The sequence below is a fragment of the Lissotriton helveticus genome, chromosome 1_1 (assembly GCF_964261635.1).
Source record: "Lissotriton helveticus chromosome 1_1, aLisHel1.1, whole genome shotgun sequence".
In the NCBI taxonomy this organism is placed as follows: Eukaryota; Metazoa; Chordata; class Amphibia; order Caudata; family Salamandridae; genus Lissotriton; species Lissotriton helveticus.
The window spans coordinates 158,498,806-158,517,834 of NC_136057.1; the positions used below are offsets into that span (position 1 = coordinate 158,498,806).

At 45.3% G+C, this 19,029-nt stretch overlaps 1 long non-coding RNA gene across 1 annotated transcript in view; it reads left to right on the forward strand.

Annotated features, from left to right (window-relative positions):
- Positions 1-1,427, forward strand: part of LOC144781326 (uncharacterized) — a 118,692-nt gene extending 117,265 nt beyond the window's left edge. Inside the window, exon 5 of the long non-coding RNA XR_013600975.1 lies at positions 670-1,427. This is a non-coding gene — a long non-coding RNA (uncharacterized LOC144781326). The remainder of the gene's footprint in view (positions 1-669) is intronic.
- The last annotated feature ends 17,602 nt before the right edge of the window (positions 1,428-19,029 follow it).

Here is a 19,029-nt window from a genome sequence, read left to right on the forward strand (position 1 = left end):
CGGGCCCCCCTCCATCACAACATCAGCTTCAATGGGTTGTGATCCGAAATCGTTCATGCCAAGTATTCTGCTGTCACTATATGTGTGCAAATATCTCTTGTGCTTAGACAATAGTCTAACCTAGTGTGCAAGTAGCGCAGAGATTGTTCATTTAACAGCTGCCCTTTTTGAGAAGATTTCAGTTATTGCTGCTCTTGCAACTGCTACTTCTAATTGGACCTCCCCCGCTTCTTCTCCCTGCTGTGCAGCTAAAACAAATTTTCTTCTGCCACAGCTAAAATATTTTAGCAATCCCGAACTATCCACTTTTCTTTCCTCCCATGGTTCAGAGAGAACTGTAGCATTTCCTCCACATACATGCCTTCATAGTATCCTAAAACACACCAATTGGAGAGCTCCATATATTTTCCTTAAAAAACATAGGAATCCAGTTTCTCATGGTCTTACAGTAATTCTCATTTACTAATAGAACCTGTTGAAAACTCCAGGAGGCCTTTGTTTTAGACCAGTCTCCCTGAATCTCAAATACTAAAGGATTATGGTCTGACAAGAATATCTGCTATCTTCTGTTAGGTCATATCACACAAAAAAATAATCTAGACGTGCATGTGAGTGATGTGGCTCTGAATAATATGCGTATTGATATGTATGCTTCTCCCCACTTCAAAGGCAAAACTGGGTATACATATTGGACCTCAGACACCACCTCTTCAGTTCAATTGTAGAGCCAAGGATACTCTTCCAGGAAGAAGGGCTGCTGTGCTACTACAAGGATTGCCACGCTGCTGGACTCCTGCTCTGAGGAACTGCTACCCTGCTGTGCTGACGCGTCTCCCTCATGCCTGGGTGAGAAGGACTGGACCTTTATCTGCTGAACCCAGGACCCCAAAGTAACTCCAAGGGCGAGTTGGCTGCCGCGGAGAGAGAAGGCTCCAACATCCTTCAACCTGACGTCTGGACTCTGACATTTGTGAGTCGACCCTGCCAAGTGGTGCCACCCAATTCTTGGACACTGCATGGCACATCCTCGACGCCAAACTTCGCATAACAAGTCTTTGTCGATGAGATCCTCAAAAATGTCGAAGGACCATGCACTCGCTGCATCTCTCAACCTACACATAATTTCGGCTGTGCAACGCATCTTCGAAACAGACCCTGGCAATGCTCTGCAACCAAGGTTTTAAAGTCCTTTGTTCAGCTGGCCTAACTGGGTCCCTGTAGCCTACCCGTTCTTCATTGCAGGCTGCCTGAACTGAACTTGTGACTTTGTCCCTGTCCAGCGCAACCAGTTATCCTCAGTTGATGCTTTGTGCTTTTTGGCGCTATATTTACTAACATCTTTAAATCTGCATATCTCCAGTTCTACTGATTTTTCATTCTTCATTGTGGTCTTGTTTTATTTATTAAAAATAACTCTATGTTTCTAACTTGGTGTGGGATCCTTTTTGTAAAGTATCTTCACTTTATTACTGTTTGAAATGTTGCAGAAACACTTTACACATTGCCTCTAAGTGAAGCCTGACTGCTCTGTACCACGCTACCAGGGAGTTTAACACAGGTTCATTTAGGGTTGGCTTGTGCCTCAACCTGACAAGGATTGTGGTTGCTGCTTATCCAGGGCACACTCCTCAGTCAATCAACAACCCAATTTCTTCCATGCCCCCCAAAGGCAGGGAGCACTCAGGTCCTGCAGCAGCTGGGGTGTCAGTGGGCAGATGAACTCTACCTGCTGCTCATTAGGTGCATAATATATCACTATTATAGCTACTGGGTCATCATTAAGTAACAATTAAGTCGGACATCAACTATCACATATCTATCCTTTCGATCTCCCACAATCCTTTGTATTGTGTAGGGGACACCTGAACTGCAATGAGCAGATTGATATATAAATAGCCTTGAAAAAGCCCTGGCGCGATACACCAAAGGGGCGAAACACGTGTCGGCTGTTCATGTTTTAACTAGAACAATAAAGATTTCCTTTCTATATAAAAAAATTGACTTTTGACTCAATCTATACGAGTAAGGATTCAGCCTGATGATACACCGAAATGTTGGAAGCACACTCACCATCCCCTTTAAAAACTTTACTGTTCAAAACTCAAGAGGTCCAGAGTTTTCTGAGTGTGTCCCGCTTACACTAAACTACGTGAAGACTGATATAGCCTTGGAGTCTTTTTGGACCCCTCCTCTTTTTTAAACACCCTACACTAATGTTCGCCTCGCCTGTGAGGATTATGTGGTTCTGTATATCGGCCTCTCCATATTGTGGCCAATTTACTCAGCACTATCTCTTGCAGGCAGGTAAAGTGTGTCTGTCACAATCTCAAATAAGTGTAAACACCATGCCTTTTGCACAGAGTAGCAATCCATTCCATGTTAGAAAGTTATAATTTTTTGCCATAGGGATGGGTGGTGGAAAGGTTGTGGGGGCATTAGTGTGCCTATGTGGGTGCTCTTGTAGAGAGTTGAGGCCTGCCCCATCCCATATCATCCCAGGATTATACCAACTTTCTGGGTCACTGTAATAACTAAGAAGTATCCCAACTCTATCCTACAATTCAATAAACTACAAACATTTAGTATCAGCTATACATTTCATCAGAGTACCATACACATGATTGAATGAGGGTCTATGGCTGGCTCCTAAGTGCTCCGTTTCAAACCTCGGTGCCAGGCCCCCAGATCGATAGAACTCCAAGCCTTGCATTACCCAACGCGCACGCCACTCCTCAACTCCTCCCTCCCTCATTCACCCCAAGCACCTCATGGCTGTTGCCATTGCCAATCCATAAATGTAAAACAATATCATCAGCTGCTCTCAGTGTCAGGCTCTTGTCTCTTGTAGACCCCGCCTCGGAGGACACCGAGTCCAAGCCTCCTGCACTTACCATGTGCTCTGGTGAGGGTGGAGGCAAACAGAATGAGTCAGTGGTCTGCTTCAGCACATCTGCCACCCTCTGCACTCATACTTCTGCTGCCTCCTCCATTGTGGGACGATGTCAAGGTCTATGAGTTTGCTGTGCTAGCAGCGCTTCATCCACCACTCCCCCATGCCATCCACCTCAGTTAGCACACTGATGCCCTTTGTTTGGAGCATCCTCGATGCTGGACTTTACATCGCAAGACCTCATTGACAGGATCCTCGAGGACGATGCAGAACCTTTGCTCGGCAGCCTGCAAGGTCATAAGGTGTGAGGTCCTGCGGCCTAGGAAGCCCAAGGTAAAGTGAAGAAATGAATGTTATCCTTGTAAGTAGCCCATGATTTAGCCGGGTACAGCAATGTGTATCAGAGATCTAGCACACAAAGGTGGCTTGTAATGTCCAATAAGTTGGATCATTGCCTCTGGACCTCCCCGTGTAGACAGTATATGTGTAGAACGGCTGTCCACTTGTGTCATGGTGTAGGAGAGTAGGGTCTGCTATCCTATGGTCACCCCAAATTTTTGCTTTTTGCTTCACTGGTTTATGACTTAATGTGGCTGTGGGTCTGCTAATCAGACCCACAGCCTGCTGTTCTCTCTCTAAATTAATGCGAATGCACACCAGGTGCATTACGAATTGGAACTGGTTCACCTTATTGGTCCCTGTAACAGTGTACCCCAGGTACCCAGGGCATAGGTGTTTCCAAGGCCTACCAGGGGCTGCAGCATGTATTGTGCCACCCCTGGCCTGGCCTCCATATTTGACACAACTGGCTGATCACTCAGCTGGGGTAAGTCGGTGTAATCACCCCTTACTTAGGTATAGTATGTCTATATCTAACTTAAAATGGACACATATGTTCCTATCAGCCACTCCTATGGAAGGCCTCATCAATCCTGGAGGCAGAGTGCTTGGAAACATGTGAGATGGTGTTCTAGCATGAGCTGAGCCTGTCTGCAGCTATCGGAACCACGTTCTTTAGCTGTTCCATGATACTGCCATACCATATACTCTTAAGTGCATTATGTACCTCGCGGTTAAATGCTATCTTTGGTTTGGCTTTATCAAAACATGTCGAGTAAGGTGTCATACGAATTGGAATACTACCCCCTCGCCAGTTCTGGCGACGGGGGTAGCATTCCACCCTTCTAGAGGGACACGACATGTACATAACCTGAAACCCGGGTAAAGTTAAACATGAGCCTCAGCATCACAAAATGGATGCTGCCACCACAGACACAAGCCTGACCTCCTGATGCTGGGAGTCCTTCCAGCGAGGGAGGCTTGGACAAAGGGTTTCCTGCCTTGGGAGGTGCTAGCACCACCCCAGACAGGATTTTGTGTATTGGGTAGGACAGGGCTGAATAGAATGAGACATGCCTGGGGCACACAAGGTGTCCCTGTGCATAAGCCAGTCCAAACCGGTGCTGGGGCTTTCCAGCCCCAGTCTTGGTGCGGAGATGGACAAAGGAAAGGGGGTGTAGCCAACCCCTTCCTGGTCCCACCCAGAGGAGGAACCTAGTAGGTAATCCGGCCCCTAGATTTGGAATAAGAGTAGGAGCTGTGTCCCAAGACTTCAGATCATCCTGAACTCGACTTGAAACTAAGAAGCAAACTGGACTTCGACATTCTGCTGCACAGAAGACTGAAGAGAATCTCCCTTGTGGCCAAGGAGTGACCACCCTGTGAATACAGGCACCAACCAGCAACTCGACATCTGCTTTGCCGCCGCCTCCCGCCGGAGCCCGAGCCCAGAGCCTGAGAAGACCTAGATTCCCAGACATCTCACAGCCCGATCCACAGTCCATGAAAAGAAGAGACCCGTGGAGGCACCGAGAGACGTGGGACTGGCCATCTTGAAAGACCCCCGAGAAGCTGACTGCGCAGCACCCGAGGCTCCCTCGATGCTGTGCTTTGAGGTTTGACAAGCCCCACCACCGAGCAGCATCTGCACCAAAGATCAGCCCCCCAGCATCTCTACGATCTGCGTGGGGCCCTTTTGCACTCTGCACCTCATCGCCTGTTTGCACCCGACATTGCCTGGTTCCATCCTGGTTCCACGGTAGTCACTGGCTAGTGACTTTGAACATTGTCCCCTCTGCTTTCAGGTCTTCACATCTTCAGATCCATCCTTGGATCCACCGAAACTCTCCTCGACGACCCGCCTGCAGCATCTTCATCTCCAGGCACCATCGACCTGCGTGACGAAACCCGACACTACTTGGCACCTGTGCACCCGCTTCCTGTGGGTGAGGTAACTCAGCAATGCCGGTGTTCCTACACTGGTACACACCTCTAGTGCCTAGATCTAAAGTTTTGTCCTTCTAGGTCAGTTGAAAGGTTCCTAAAACAGTAACTTTATAACTTTTACGCACCATTGACATTGCATTGGTGCATGCGTGTGCTTTAAGCGCTGCACCCAAGTCCCGCGGGCCTTTCCCGACGACTTCTTCACTGTTAGTCCCGAACAGCTCCAGCGATTCCCCAGGCCCTAGGCCTATTTCCTTTCCAATTGGTGGTTCTTATACCACTATTTTAGTATATGGTTTAAGTGGCCCCTAGGGCTCATCCATATTGTGCAACTTTTGTATATTTAAACTGTGTTTTGTTTTAACGCATTTGCTTCTGTGCTCATTAAGAGTATAGGGGATATTTGTAGTAAATAAATATATATATTTTCAATATATATCTGTGTGGTGTCCTTTCATTTGGTATTCAAGGGGATTGTGTATGGTAAAACAGCTTGCTTCACATGCCTTTACAGAGTTTAGCCTAAGACTGCTTTGTCCACGCTACTAGGATAGCTGGTCTGTAAGGTTGACTTACAACCAATCATCATAAGGGTTGCTTGGCATGGTACAAGGTGATCACTAGAACTAGTGAGCATCATATACCAGGCCAACTTCTCACATTGGTAAGCAGAGGTTGGGATTTGAGCTTGCTGTTGTTTTACCATTACAATCTTTGAGAGTATCATTTGAAAGATCATACAGGTACCTGTTAGGTACATATAAAACAAGACTAGTATACTTAAGTTCTACTGAACTTAGTTGTTGTAGAGGATAGGGAGTAGCACACCCTGACTACAACTACTAGATAGGTTTAGTAGGTAAACACCAGTGTAGGTAGATTGCAACATATCCACCCACACTAGAGCAATGTCTGGAGCAGAGGGGTCCACTGGACCTGTCCCTGTTGAGAGTGACCCTCCAAAGGCACCATCCAAATTTGCTATGTTAATCTTTAAAGAAATGAGGCAGCTGTGTACCTTAAGAGGTCTCAAGACGGGTCCAGCCCCTACCACAGCACACCTCAGAGAGCTTTTAGACCAATCTGAAGCTTTAAATACCTCTAAAGCAGACCCCACAGGGAATGTTGAAGGAGGCTCCCCCACTGAAGATGATAATACTGACATCCCTGTCCCTGTTGTCCAGATAGATGAGGAAAACCAGAACACTGGAGATACTCAGCCTGAGGATGAGGAGGAGGAAGAGGAGGAAGAAGAAAGTGATTCTGATGATGAGAGACTTAGTCAGGTGCCAGTCAAGAGACTTAGCCAGGCTAACTTAAGCCAATTTGGGACTGAGTCAGGGTCAAACCCACTCAGACCCCCAAGTGGACTTAACCAGGAGTCTAGGAGGAGAAGGAATCACTCAGGTGAATCTGACACTTCCCATGCTTCTAGAGGTTCTCATGGTCACTCCAGAAGGGGGATGACTAGCCCTCAGAGAAGGGACCATGAGGCCAACATGAGAGAGGCTGAGCTTAGGATCCAGAAGAGAGAGCTGGAAGTAGCCCTGATCCAAGAGAAGCTTGCTAAAGCAAGACAGTCTAGAGAGAGTAGATTAGGATCCACTGGTGGCAGCACTATCCCTAAGGATAAAGACAGGTCCTATGACAATAGAAACCTGAGTAAGATTGTGCCCCCCTACAAAGCTGGGGATGACATCCACAAATGGATAACTGCACTTGGGAGAGCCTGCAGAGTACAGCAGATCCCTTAGGAGCAGTGGGCAGCAATCTTGTGGCTCTCCTTTGAAGGTAGAGGCCGAGACAGACTCCTCACAGTTAGTGATGGGGATTCTAGAAACTACCTGGTCCTGAAGAGTGCTCTGATAGATGGGTTAGGCTTAACCACTGAACAGTACAGGTTGATGTTCAGAGAGACCCAGAAGACACAGACTCACGACTGGTCTGAATTTGTTGAATGTGCCACTAAGGCTCTGGAGGGCTGGTTGCTGGGAAGTAAGGTTACAGACTATGAAGGATTGTACAATTTGCTTATGAGAGAATACATTTTAAATAATTGTCAGAACCAGCAGTTGCATCAACCTTTGGTTGACTCAGATCTGACCTCTCCCCAAGAATTGGGAAAGAGGGCAGACAAATGGGTTAGAACCAGAGTTAAGCAAAATAACCAGAACCAGAACCAGGGTGGTGACCAAAAGAAAACTGACCAGAAGGGTGGGGAGCAGAAAGCTTAAGACCAGAAGTCTTCAACAGGGCCCCAAACTAATACTGAGGGTGGGCCCCAAACTTCCAAGAAGAAGAAGAAAGAAGGTCAAAGAAAACCCTGGTGTAGTAATTATACAAACACCTCTCACTGGACCAGTGAGTGTAAAAAGGGTGGAGCCCCCAACACTGCAGCCCCTAAGGCACCTGCACCCAATAGTACAGTCAGCAGTGTTGGTCCACAAACTAAGGGAGTAGTAGGTATCACCTTGGGAACTGAGGGAGAGTCTGGCCTAGTCAGAACCCCTACACAGGCTGTTCTGATTTGTGATGTGGACATAGATTTGTCCACTACTGTCAGCCCCAGTAATCTGGGCAAGTACAGGCAGACGCCTTTGATTAATGAAAAAGTGGCTCAAGCATACAGGGGCACATGTGCCAGTGTCACCATGGTAACACCTGACCTTGTGGACCCTGACAATACATACCAGGTGACAATTACCTGGTGACCAATGCCAGCAATGTCACTACTACACATAGTGTGGCAATTGTGCATTTCTCCTGGGGAGGGGTAACTGTCATAAAAAGAGTTGTGGTTAGTGCAGATCTCCCAGTTGAATGTTTGTTGGGCAATGACCTGGAGAGCTCTCTATGGTCAGAAGTTGAGTACAGGACTCATGCAGAGATGTTAGGGATATCATCACATGTCCTTGCTGTGACCAGGTCACAGGCCAAAAAGTGCCTCCCTGAACCTCAGGTCTTGGATCCTGGAACAATGGACCAAGCACCTTCCAAGAAGAAGAACAGGAGGGTAAACGCTGTGCCTTCCCAACTGCCTACAAGTGAGGATCAGCCTTCACAGGAAGATGATCTTGAGACCCCTGAAGGAACTGTCCCTGAAGAGCTTGAACCTGATCAGGTTGAGTTTCTGGGGACAGGGGGATCTTCTAGGTCAGACTTGGGGCAGGCTCAGTTAACCTGTCCTTCTCTTGAACCCCTCAGACAGCAGGCTGCTGCTGAGGCTGCTGGGAATGCTCAAGGTACCCATAAAGTGTATTGGGATGATGGGCTCCTTTATTCAGAGGGTAGAGACCCCAAGCCTGGTACAACCAGGAGGTTGGTTACACCTCTGAAATTTAGGGGCTTCCTTCTAACCTTGGCCCATGATATTCCTTTAGCAGGACACCTAGGCCAGAACAAGACTTGGGACAGGCTTGTCCCTCACTTTCACTGGCCTCACATGTCTGAAGATACAAAGGAGTTTTGTCGCTCCTGTGTAACCTGCCAAGCCAGTGGCAAAGCAGGTGGAACAACAAAGGCCCCCCTGATACCACTACCTGTGGTGGGGGTCCCCTTTGAAAGAGTGGGGATTGATATTGTAGGTCCAATGGATCCCCCTACAGCATCTGGGCACAGATTGATACTGGTGGTGGTGGACCATGCCACCAGGTACCCAGAGGCAATTCCCCTTAGGACCACAACAGCTCCTGTTGTGGCCAGGGCCTTACTTGGAGCTTTCTCCAGAGTGGGGTTTCCTAAGGAGGTAGTATCTGATAGAGATGCCAACTTCATGTCAGGATACTTAACAGCTATGTGGAAGGAATGTGGTGTCAACTACAAGTTCACCACTCCTTATCATCCACAATGTAATGGGCTTGTTGAAAGGTTCAACAAGACCCTAAAGGGTATGATCAAAGGATTACCTGAAAAGCTCAGGCGATGATGGGAAATCCTTTGGTTTTTCTTCGGGATATCCTTCTACCCTGCCTTCTGTTTGCTTACAGAGAGGTCCCACAAAAGGGGGTTGGCTTCAGCCCCTTTGAATTGTTGTTTGGGCACCCTGTAAGAGGACCCCTGTGTTTAGTGAGGGAAGGATGGGAGTTACCTCTCAGAAAACCCAAGCAAGACATAGTGGACTATGTACTTGGTCTCCGCTCCAGGATGGCTGAGTATATGGAGAAGGCATCCAAAAACCTTGAGGCCAGCCAAGAATTACAGAAAGCTTGGCATGACCAAAAGGCTGTCTTGACTGAGTACCGGCCTGGACAGAAAGTATGGGTGTTGGCGCCAGTGGCCCCAGCAGCACTCCAAGACAAATGGTCTGGACCCCATACTATCATTGAAAAGAAGGGAGAGGTTACCTACTTGGTGGACCTAGGAACTCCCAGGAGCCCTCACAGGGTGCTCCATGTTAACATATTGAAGGCATATGTTGACAGGGCAGACATGGGCTTGCTCATGGCTACAGATGAGGGGCAGGAGGACGAGAGTGACCCTCTCCCAGACCTGCTGACTCAGAACCCTGAAGATGGCTCAGTTGACGGTGTGGACTTAGATGGCAGCCTCACTGAACATCAGCAAAATGACTGTAGACAAGTTTTGCAGTCATATAGACATATGTTCGTATTGACACCCAGTCAGAGTAACTGGTGTACCCATGTGGTGGTCACTGGTGACAGTCTTCCTGTGAAAAACAAGATTTACAGGCAACCTGACCATGTCAGGGACTGTATAAAGACTGAGGTGCAAAAGATGCTGGAATTAGGTGTTATTGAGCCTTCAGAGAGCCCCTGGGCTAGCCCAGTGGTTCTAGTCCCCAAACTTCACACCAAAGATGGCAAGAGAGAAATGAGGTTCTGTGTGGATTACAGAGGACTCAGTGCTGTCACCAGGACAGATGCACACCCTATTCCAAGGGCAGATGAGCTCATAGACAAATTGGCTTCTGCCAAGTATTTGAGCACATTTGACTTGACAGCTGGCTATTGGCAAATCAGGTTAGCTGAGGAGTCTAAAGCCAAAACTGCATTTTCTACCCCAGGTGGGCATTACCAATTTGTGGTGATGCCCTTTGGTTTGAAAAATGCACCTGCCATCTTCCAAAGGTTGGTGAATCAAGTCCTTACTGGGTTGGATGACTTTTGCGCAGCATATCTGGATGATATTGCTGTCTTCAGCTCCACCTGGGAAGATCACCTGGTCACACCTGAGGGAAGTGCTAGAGGCTCTGCAAAAGGCAGGCCTCACTGTCAGGGCCACAAAGTGCCAGATAGGGCAGAGTAAAGTTGTATACTTGGACCACCTTGTAGGTGGAGGCCAAGTTCAACCACTGGAGAGTAAGATCCAGACCATAAAGGACTGGTCCCCTCCAACTACCCAGACTCAGGTCAGAGCTTTCTTGGGCCTGACTGGGTACTACAGGAAGTTTGTTAAGAACTAGGGGTCCATTGTGACTCCTCTTAATGATCTGACATCAAAGAAGATGCCCAAAAAGGTTCAGTGGACAGTAAACTGTCAAAAGGCATTTGATGACCTGAAGAAGGCCATGTGCTCTGCACCTATCCTGAAGAGTCCTGACTACTCAAGAGAGTTCAATGTCCAAACAGATGCTTCTCAGTTGGAAGTGGGAGCTGTGCTTTCACAACTTAATGTAGATGGTCAAGACCAGCCCATTGCTTTTATTAGCAGAAGGCTGACCCCCAGAGAGAAACGTTGGTCAGCCATTGAGAGGGGGTTCTTTGCTGTGGTGTGGGCCCTGAAGAAGTTGAGACCATACTTGTTTGGCACTCACTTCAAGATTCAGACCGACCATAAGCCCCTCTTATGGCTTAATCAGATGAAGGGTGAAAACCCCAAACTGCTCAGGTGGTCCATTTCCCTACAGGGGATGGACTTTACAGTGGAGCACCGCCCAGGGACTGACCATGGTAATGCAGATGGTCTCTCCAGGTACTTCCACTTAGAACATGAAGACACAACTGGTCAAGGTTAGTCTAATGTCCCTGCGTTTGGGGGGGGTTGTGTAGGAGAGTAGGGTCTGCTATCCTATGGTCACCCCAAATTTTTGCTTTTTGCTTCACTGGTTTATGACTTAATGTGGCTGTGGGCCTGCTAATCAGACCCACAGCCTGCTGTTCTCTCTCTAAATTAATGCCAATGCACACCAGGTGCATTACGAATTGGAACTGGTTCACCTTATTGGCCCCTGTAACAGTGTACCCCAGGTACCCAGGGCATAGGTGTTTCCAAGGCCTACCATGGGCTGCAGCATGTATTATGCCACCCCTGGCCTGGCCTCCATATTTGACACAACTGGCTGATCACTCAGCTGGGGTAAGTCGGTGTAACAAATACTTAATTAGCAAAGATTGAGTCTCATCTGTGTGGAAGACTCTGAAGCCTCCAACAATGTGGACAGAGATTGTGACGAGGTCTAAAGGGTGTGCACCAGGTGGGTTTGAACGCAGCTCCGCCGGATCGTCGCCAATATCAATGTGGTAATCTCTCTTTGCAATAAGAGACAGCTTCACGTGGAAGAGTAGATTAAGTATTGATTTAAGGCGAAGCTGCTGTGGTCAGCAACTTGACCGCTATGCCCGGTCTCCAACAGTCATGTCCAGATCGCACCTTGACCAAAGCGTTCAATGGATCGTGGAATGCTTTGATCATGACGCAACACTACACACTTCCTAACTTGCTGCCATCTTGGACATGCCCCCTGGCTACTTGGAGCCTAATACTGACCACTGAGTCCTTCGAGAGAGTCAATTGATACATATTTTGCTTATCAAATCAATCCATTTGGGAGTCACAACGGCAAGTCAAATTTTTACTGAACCCCAGTGTGGCCGCCATGTCATTCCCTTCAAAAAGCCTTGCACAGGGGAGCTTTTTGGACATCTCTTCACCTTCTTCTCATCTCCATCTCCTTCCTCCTCACCACATAGTGCATCAGTTCCACACATCTCACAATCAGAAGTTTCCACAGAGGCCATTTTGTTTACTATAACCTCAAAGCACTAACCAGCCCCAACATACAGGATGTGTGTGATACACTACTACAAATCTCCACGTACAGCTGCTCTTGGTTTCCTAGCTTGTCACAGGTACCTTGTTGCAAGCAGTCTCGGCATGGTGCAGAGGGGTTCAGCACCAAGTCATAAAAGACATTGTACCCTTAAACTCTGCTGCAAACACTCATCCCTTACCAATGTCTCCGCCAAAGGAGAAATGTGTACCCATGAAGACGTGATTTAACATCCTTCCACAACCCAACCACCAGGAACTGAAGAAATATAAAAAAAAACACCCCCCAGACATAGTATACCATACAGTAGGCTTCGGTGTTACACTGAGCTACTGCTCCCAATGAAGTCATGGGGCCCTACTGCAGATTTGATTGGAGCTTCCAAAGAAGCTAATGAGCAGGTGACAACCAATACCACAGAAAGATGGACAAACCCTGTCTGTGCCAACATCTAAACTATTCCAGCATTGGGTGGGTAAGGCAACCACCATTAAAGCATCACTCCAGGAGTTCAGGAGGGGACTCAAGACTAGGCATGGGCAGTAAATTCCGTTCCGCTCGCGGAATTTGCCGAATATGGGAAATTTCGCGTTCCGCAGAGATCGCGGAATTGCCAAAATTCTGCTGCTTTGCGGAATTTTTCGCTGTTGGCGCTTTCAAAATGTGTGTTTGTGAGCTATTTCTCCCCGAGCACGCAAACAGCATTCGCGAACAGGAAAAAAGCTTTGCGAATTGGCGGAACAAGCAATTCTACGTGTTCGCTGAACTTTCGCGTGCTCGCAGAGATTTTTTACCGTTTCGTGGAGCTTTGCATAGCAAGATTATGCAAATTCTGCCCACCCCTACTCAAGACCTGGCTGTTCCAATGAACAGATCATCATGAAGCAGTTAGCAAATCGTGCACCCTGAGAAACAGGTGATCTGCTGTGCTTCAATAAATGATTGTGTAGTATTCTCTCTATATCTATTACTTGGGGTTTCCATGGAACTTAGAATGTTCTGTGTGAGGGATTCTTGCATGGTCAGTTATTAGCTGTTGGCTGATGGTTAGGGTGCATATGAATAAACCTAACAACTGAGGAATCACTTTCTTTCCTGTTTTATTCATGACTTTTCATTGGCGACGAATGTAAAAAAGAAGCACCTTAACATCAAGCTAAGTACTTTGTGAATTTGGATGCCTGAAATTTTTTGAGGAAGAACAACCTTATTTTAATAGAAGTTAAAAAAACGATTTCTGGCATATTATATTGAAACCGGATTGTGTGTGAATTCAAAATTGTACTTCCCCAGCGGCAGTAGTTTTTAAAAAGGGAAGGTTTGAGGTTCCCCAGCGGCAGTAATTCATAAGTGGAGGAAGGGAAGGAATCGGAGAAGTTAAATTAACTTTTGAAATAATACGAGAAAACAGCTGTGGAGCAAGCTTGAGAGCTATAAATGTGATTTGCGAAAAACGGCGCTTTTAAATTGCTCTATGAAGAGAGGAGTAAGCTGTTACCGTTTTGTTTGACCGTTATCCTTGGTTCAGCTAAGGAGCTTCGTCCTGTTTGAGACGCGGTGCCGAGTGATGACGTAGTCGAGTCAGGCTGAGGGAATCGGCGATCGTTTGGTGAAGGGCAACGTCTTCGGAGGTAGCTAAGGAGGCTGCGTGACGATCCATCATCGCGTAGGAGTGGCAAAGGTCGTTGCTGGAGTAAAGAGATCGCGCACTGAGAAGAAACGTTAAAGCATTTGCGTTTGTTTGATTTTGATGTTATAATTACTTGAAGGAACCTGAAATATACACTTTTGAAGACATCGTGTGAGGAATAAACGCATTTTAAAAGAAAGAAGTACATCGATGAACCTGAATATTTGGTGATATACAAACGATATGATTTGTAAAACAATATGAGTACAATATTCCATGTTTAGAGTAATTGAAGGATATTTTATTTTTTATTTCTCATAGATGTATGAAATGCTATTTTCTCAGTTAAGGAAGGATAAAATTTAGTTCATTTTTATTTTGTTTGTGCATTTATATGAATATTTATGCACTCTCACTGAAAGTGTTGTTAAACTCAAGAAGTTAAAAATTGGCTGTTGTTTTAAAGTGTATATTAAGTTAAAACATTACAAGTTAAGAAAATGCAGAGTGTGACGACACCTCAATTTTTCTTGAATGATCCAGGTGAGCCAAGACTCAAATGGAGTAAGTGGAAGAAGATATTTGCACATTATGCAAAAGTGTGTGGTACTAATTTAAGTGCGGAAAGGAAGCATTCATTTTTGTTGCATTGTCTCGGGGGTGAGGGGCAGGAAGTGCTTGAAAATTTACCGGAATTGTCTCAACAAGAGCAAAGGGGTTTGGATGAATATGAAGTGTGTTTATTGCAATTAGATAAGCATTATCTACCACGTGTGAGTACCATTATGGAAAGATATCATTTTGGGAAACGTGAACAAGGAAAAGATGAGTCGGTGGAAGAATATATAACTGCCCTAAGGAAATTGCCTTCTACCTGCAAGTATGGTGGTGCAAATGAGGAACGTATAAGAGATCAATTTGTTTTGAAGTGTAGAGAGGATAAGATCAGGGAAGAGTTGTGGCTCAAAGATGAACCACCCTTGGAAGAAGTAATTGGTATTGCAAAAAGAGTAGAACATATGTTGAAATGTGTAAATGAGTTGAAAAATGACAAAGGTAAGGTTGAGGAAAAGGTGCAAGAGGTTAAGGATGATGTTTCTCAAATTAAAGAAGTAAAGCCTGTTGTGAAAAATTTGAATAAAGAAGAAACGGATGTGTCTAGTATTACCTGCTTCAGATGTGGAAAGTCAGGTCATAAGGCTAATTCCAAATTTTGTCAAGCTATGAGTTTTGTTTGTCATGGCTGTGGTACAAAGGGGCACTTTGTAAAATTCTGTAAAACAAAAGAAAGAAAAGTGGTTAACAAAGAGATAAAGGAGGTTATTTGTCAAATTAAAGTGAAAGGTGAGAAGGATCATCCCACTGGTTTCATCAAGATTGATGATGATAAAGAAATAGAGATGAAATTTGACTCTTGTGCATGTATTACAATAATTTCAAAAGAAATTTATGAGGAACATTTCAAAATTAGGAATAAGCTCAGTAGAATGGACGTGTGTCCAGGTGGATATGGTGGTGCACCCATTACCATGATGGGTTACTTTAATGCAACTCTTGATTTGGGGAAGAGAATAACTGTGGGAAAAATCTATGTTTCAAAGGTTGGTGATTGTTTGATTGGGTGGCCTCATCAACGCTTATTGGATGTAATTTTGAATCCCAACTCTGATCCTCAGGTACAAATTCAAGAAGTAGGATCTGAAGTGAACACTTTTACGGAAGAGTTTCCAAAACTTTTTAGAAAAGAGTTGGGATGTTTAAAAGGCTATAAACATGGTATAAAATTTAAAAAAAGATGCTATACCTGTAATTGCAAAAGTAAGGAGAATTCCTATTGCGATTCAAGAAAAGGTGGAGCAAGAACTAAAGAAATTACAGAAACAAGACATAATTACTTCTGTAGAAGCAACGGAATGGTTGGCACCAATTGTTATCGCTAACAAACCCAATGGAGAGATAAGATTGTGCTGTGATTTAAGATCTTTAAACAGGGAAGTTGTAGTAGATAAATTTCCCCTGCCTAATATAGATGAATTATTAACATCTCTAGGTGACTCAAAGGTGTTTACAACTTTAGATCTAACACAGGCATACCATCAAATTGAGTTGACGCAGGAATCATAGGATCTTACGGCATTTATAACGCCAATGGGTGCTTTCAAATATAAAAGAATGCCGTTTGGTCTTGTGTCTGCTGCGTCAGTTTTTCAAAGGGTGATGCATTCTATTTTGAAAGGGATTAAATCTGTAAAATGTTATCAGGATGATCTGTTAATATTCGGTGTAAATCAACAAGATCATGACAGGACTCTAAGAATGGTGCTAAAAAGGTTGGAAAATGCTGGTTTGACTTTGAAATATGAAAAATGTAGGTTCTCAGTCAATGAGGTGAATTACTTGGGACATCATATTTCAGCGTTTGGAATCTCGCCTAAAAAGAATTGGTTGAGACCATTGAAAAATTGGTATCACCAAAGAGCAAGGAAGAGGTGGTATCATTTCTTGGCATGGTTGAATACTATGGAAAATTCATAAATAATCTAGCTGGTAAAACAAGCAATTTGAGAAATCTTTTAGGAAAGAATAAAGAGTTTAAGTGGACAGAAGAATGTCAAAGGGAGTTTAGTGATATTAAAAAGGATTTGGTTGATGCTCCAGATTTACAATCTTTTGTACCTTTTGAAGAGACTTTTGTAGTAACAGATGCTAGTTCAAAGGGTGTGGGTGCTGTTTTGAAACAAAGGAGGAATGGTCAAGAGAAATTGATTGCTTGTGCTTTCAGGAGTTTGAGGGTCTCGGAACTGAACTATTCGGTTATAGAGAAGGAGGCCCTGGCTATACATTGGGCATTAAGGAAGTTTAAGAATTTCCTATGGGGTATGAGGTTCACAGTCTGTACAGATCATAAGCCATTAAGGGAGATTTATATGATGAAAGGTTTGGATAGTGTTTCGTCTAGGATTCGAAAATGGGTGATTGGACTTTAGGAGTTTAATTTCAGTGTTGTTTATATACCAGGAGTTGACAATGTATTTGGCGATTGTGTATCACGTTTGGTTGATGAAGTAGAGGGAGTTGACTGTGAAGATGATGTATGTGAAGATGAAATAAATGTGTGTGAGATTACCTCTGGTGTCATACTTGAAGATGAGTGGTTGGAGGAAATTGGTAAGGATGTTGAAATTGGGAAAATAATTGATAAACTTAAAGGAAAAGTTAATTGGGACAGTTCTTTTGAGAAAGTTTGGCGTTTAGTTCAAAATGAGTTGTCAGTTGAGAATGGAATTCTGTTGAGAGGTACCAAATTAATTCCTCCAGGTTCTTTGAGGAAAAGATTGATTGATGAGGCACATCAGGGTCATCTAGGAATTGTTAAGACCAAAGAAAGGATTCAAAGTTCATTTTGGTGGCCAGGAATGGATCAGGAAATAGAGAGAGAGGTGAGAGAGTGTTTGCAATGTAGGGTAAGTGTCAAAATTTTAATTTCACGTACTACTCCCATGGTTTGTCGTGATCTTCCAACAGGCCCTTGGGAAGATATTGCTATAGATATTGTAGGCCCTCTTTCAGGTGAGCATCGTACACCATTTTTGATAGTGTTGATTGATCTTTATTCAAGGTGGGTGGAGGTCTCTTCTGTTTCTGAAGTTACATGTGTAATCTCTTTTCTTGAAGAAAATTTTAGAAGGGAAGGTTTTCCAAAATCAATTTTATCTGATAATGGTCCCAAATTTTGTTCAAATATGATGTCTGAATTTTTAATGTCCTGTGGAATAAAGCATAAAAGGTCTTCTGTTTATCACCCAGAAACCAATGGAACTGTGGAAAGGTTCAATAGGGTGATAAAGGAAAATATTCAGCTTTCAAGGGTGAATTCCTTGGATTGGAAGGTGGAGTTGCAAAAATGCATTTTAGCTCATAGATTTTCTCCGCAAATGAATACTAAGAAAACTCCATTTGAATTATTTAAAGGGAGGGTTCCCAACACTAGTTTGAGTCCAGCTTGGATGTGTTGGGGTAAAGGTTTGATCAACAATGGAATTGGTGATTGGAGGGAAAGAGAGGAGAAGGTTCAGCTTAAAAACAAAATATGCTTTGATGAAAGGAAAAGAGTAAAGGAAGGGAAGGTTGAAGTTGGTGATGTGGTTAGGGTCAGAGCACCTGTAGGTGCCTTGGCCTGGTCAACATACTCTGCACCGATGCATGTCATTAAATGTTTTAAAACCTCTGTTAAATTGGAGAATGGTAAGATTTGGAATTTAAATCGTGTTGCCATTGTTAAAGATTTCACGATTACTGATAAAACTAATGCAAAGAATTCTGTTTGTTGTGATGATACAAATGTAACTCAACAAAGACTTAGCTCTCGCATAAAGAGAGTTCCTTCTTATCTAAAGGATTATACCAGATAAAGAATATTTGTTATGTTTCTGCATGATTAATCTAGCATTGTTTTCTGTGCTCTTTTTGAATGCATTTTCTCTCATGTTTTTCTCCTTTGTTTCTTTTTGTATTACTTCAGCCCTCTGGGCCGGTCACCCCACGCACCGCGCGCACTCCCCGTGAGTGAGCCCAGTCTGCCCCCCTGCCTACCGAGTGCCGCCGCTGCCCGCTGATGGGCTCCTGACCCTCGTCCGCTGTTTCTGCATTTTGCCCTGCTTGCGCCGCGTTGTATCATCCCTGTGTCAATTTCGTTAATTGTTTAAATTTTGGTGTATCTCTCCCCCTGTCTGCCCCTTGCTGTATTGATTCTGTTCCTTGTTGTTTACTTTTGGTGTTTCCTCCCTCGATCGGCCCCTTGTTACGCCCAGCCCCTACTGCGTTTCCCGCCACCTACCCGCTCCCCGCCGCTGCCCCCCTGCGGCCCCGCCCCCTTCCCTCTGTCGCCCTTCCCATTCGCCGCCCCGCTCCCGCCTCCCAGCTGCTCCTCCCTCGCTCCGCCCCCCCACTCTCCACATATGGCAGAGCGGCAAACGCGCAGCATTGACGCGCAGCTGGCGCGCTAAAGGTAAGCCCATCTGCGCCCGTCCGCGCCTGGCCTGCGCCCAGCGCCAGGACCCCTGGCCCTCACCGCTGCAAGACGAACGGACAGACCTACGTCGCCGCCGCCCTCAACGCACTCAATGCCGGCCGGAACCCCGCCTGCTGCCGAGCGACCCTGAAACGCACCCACGGACCCTTCACCTGCAAAAGCTGCAAGTTCACCTGTCTCCG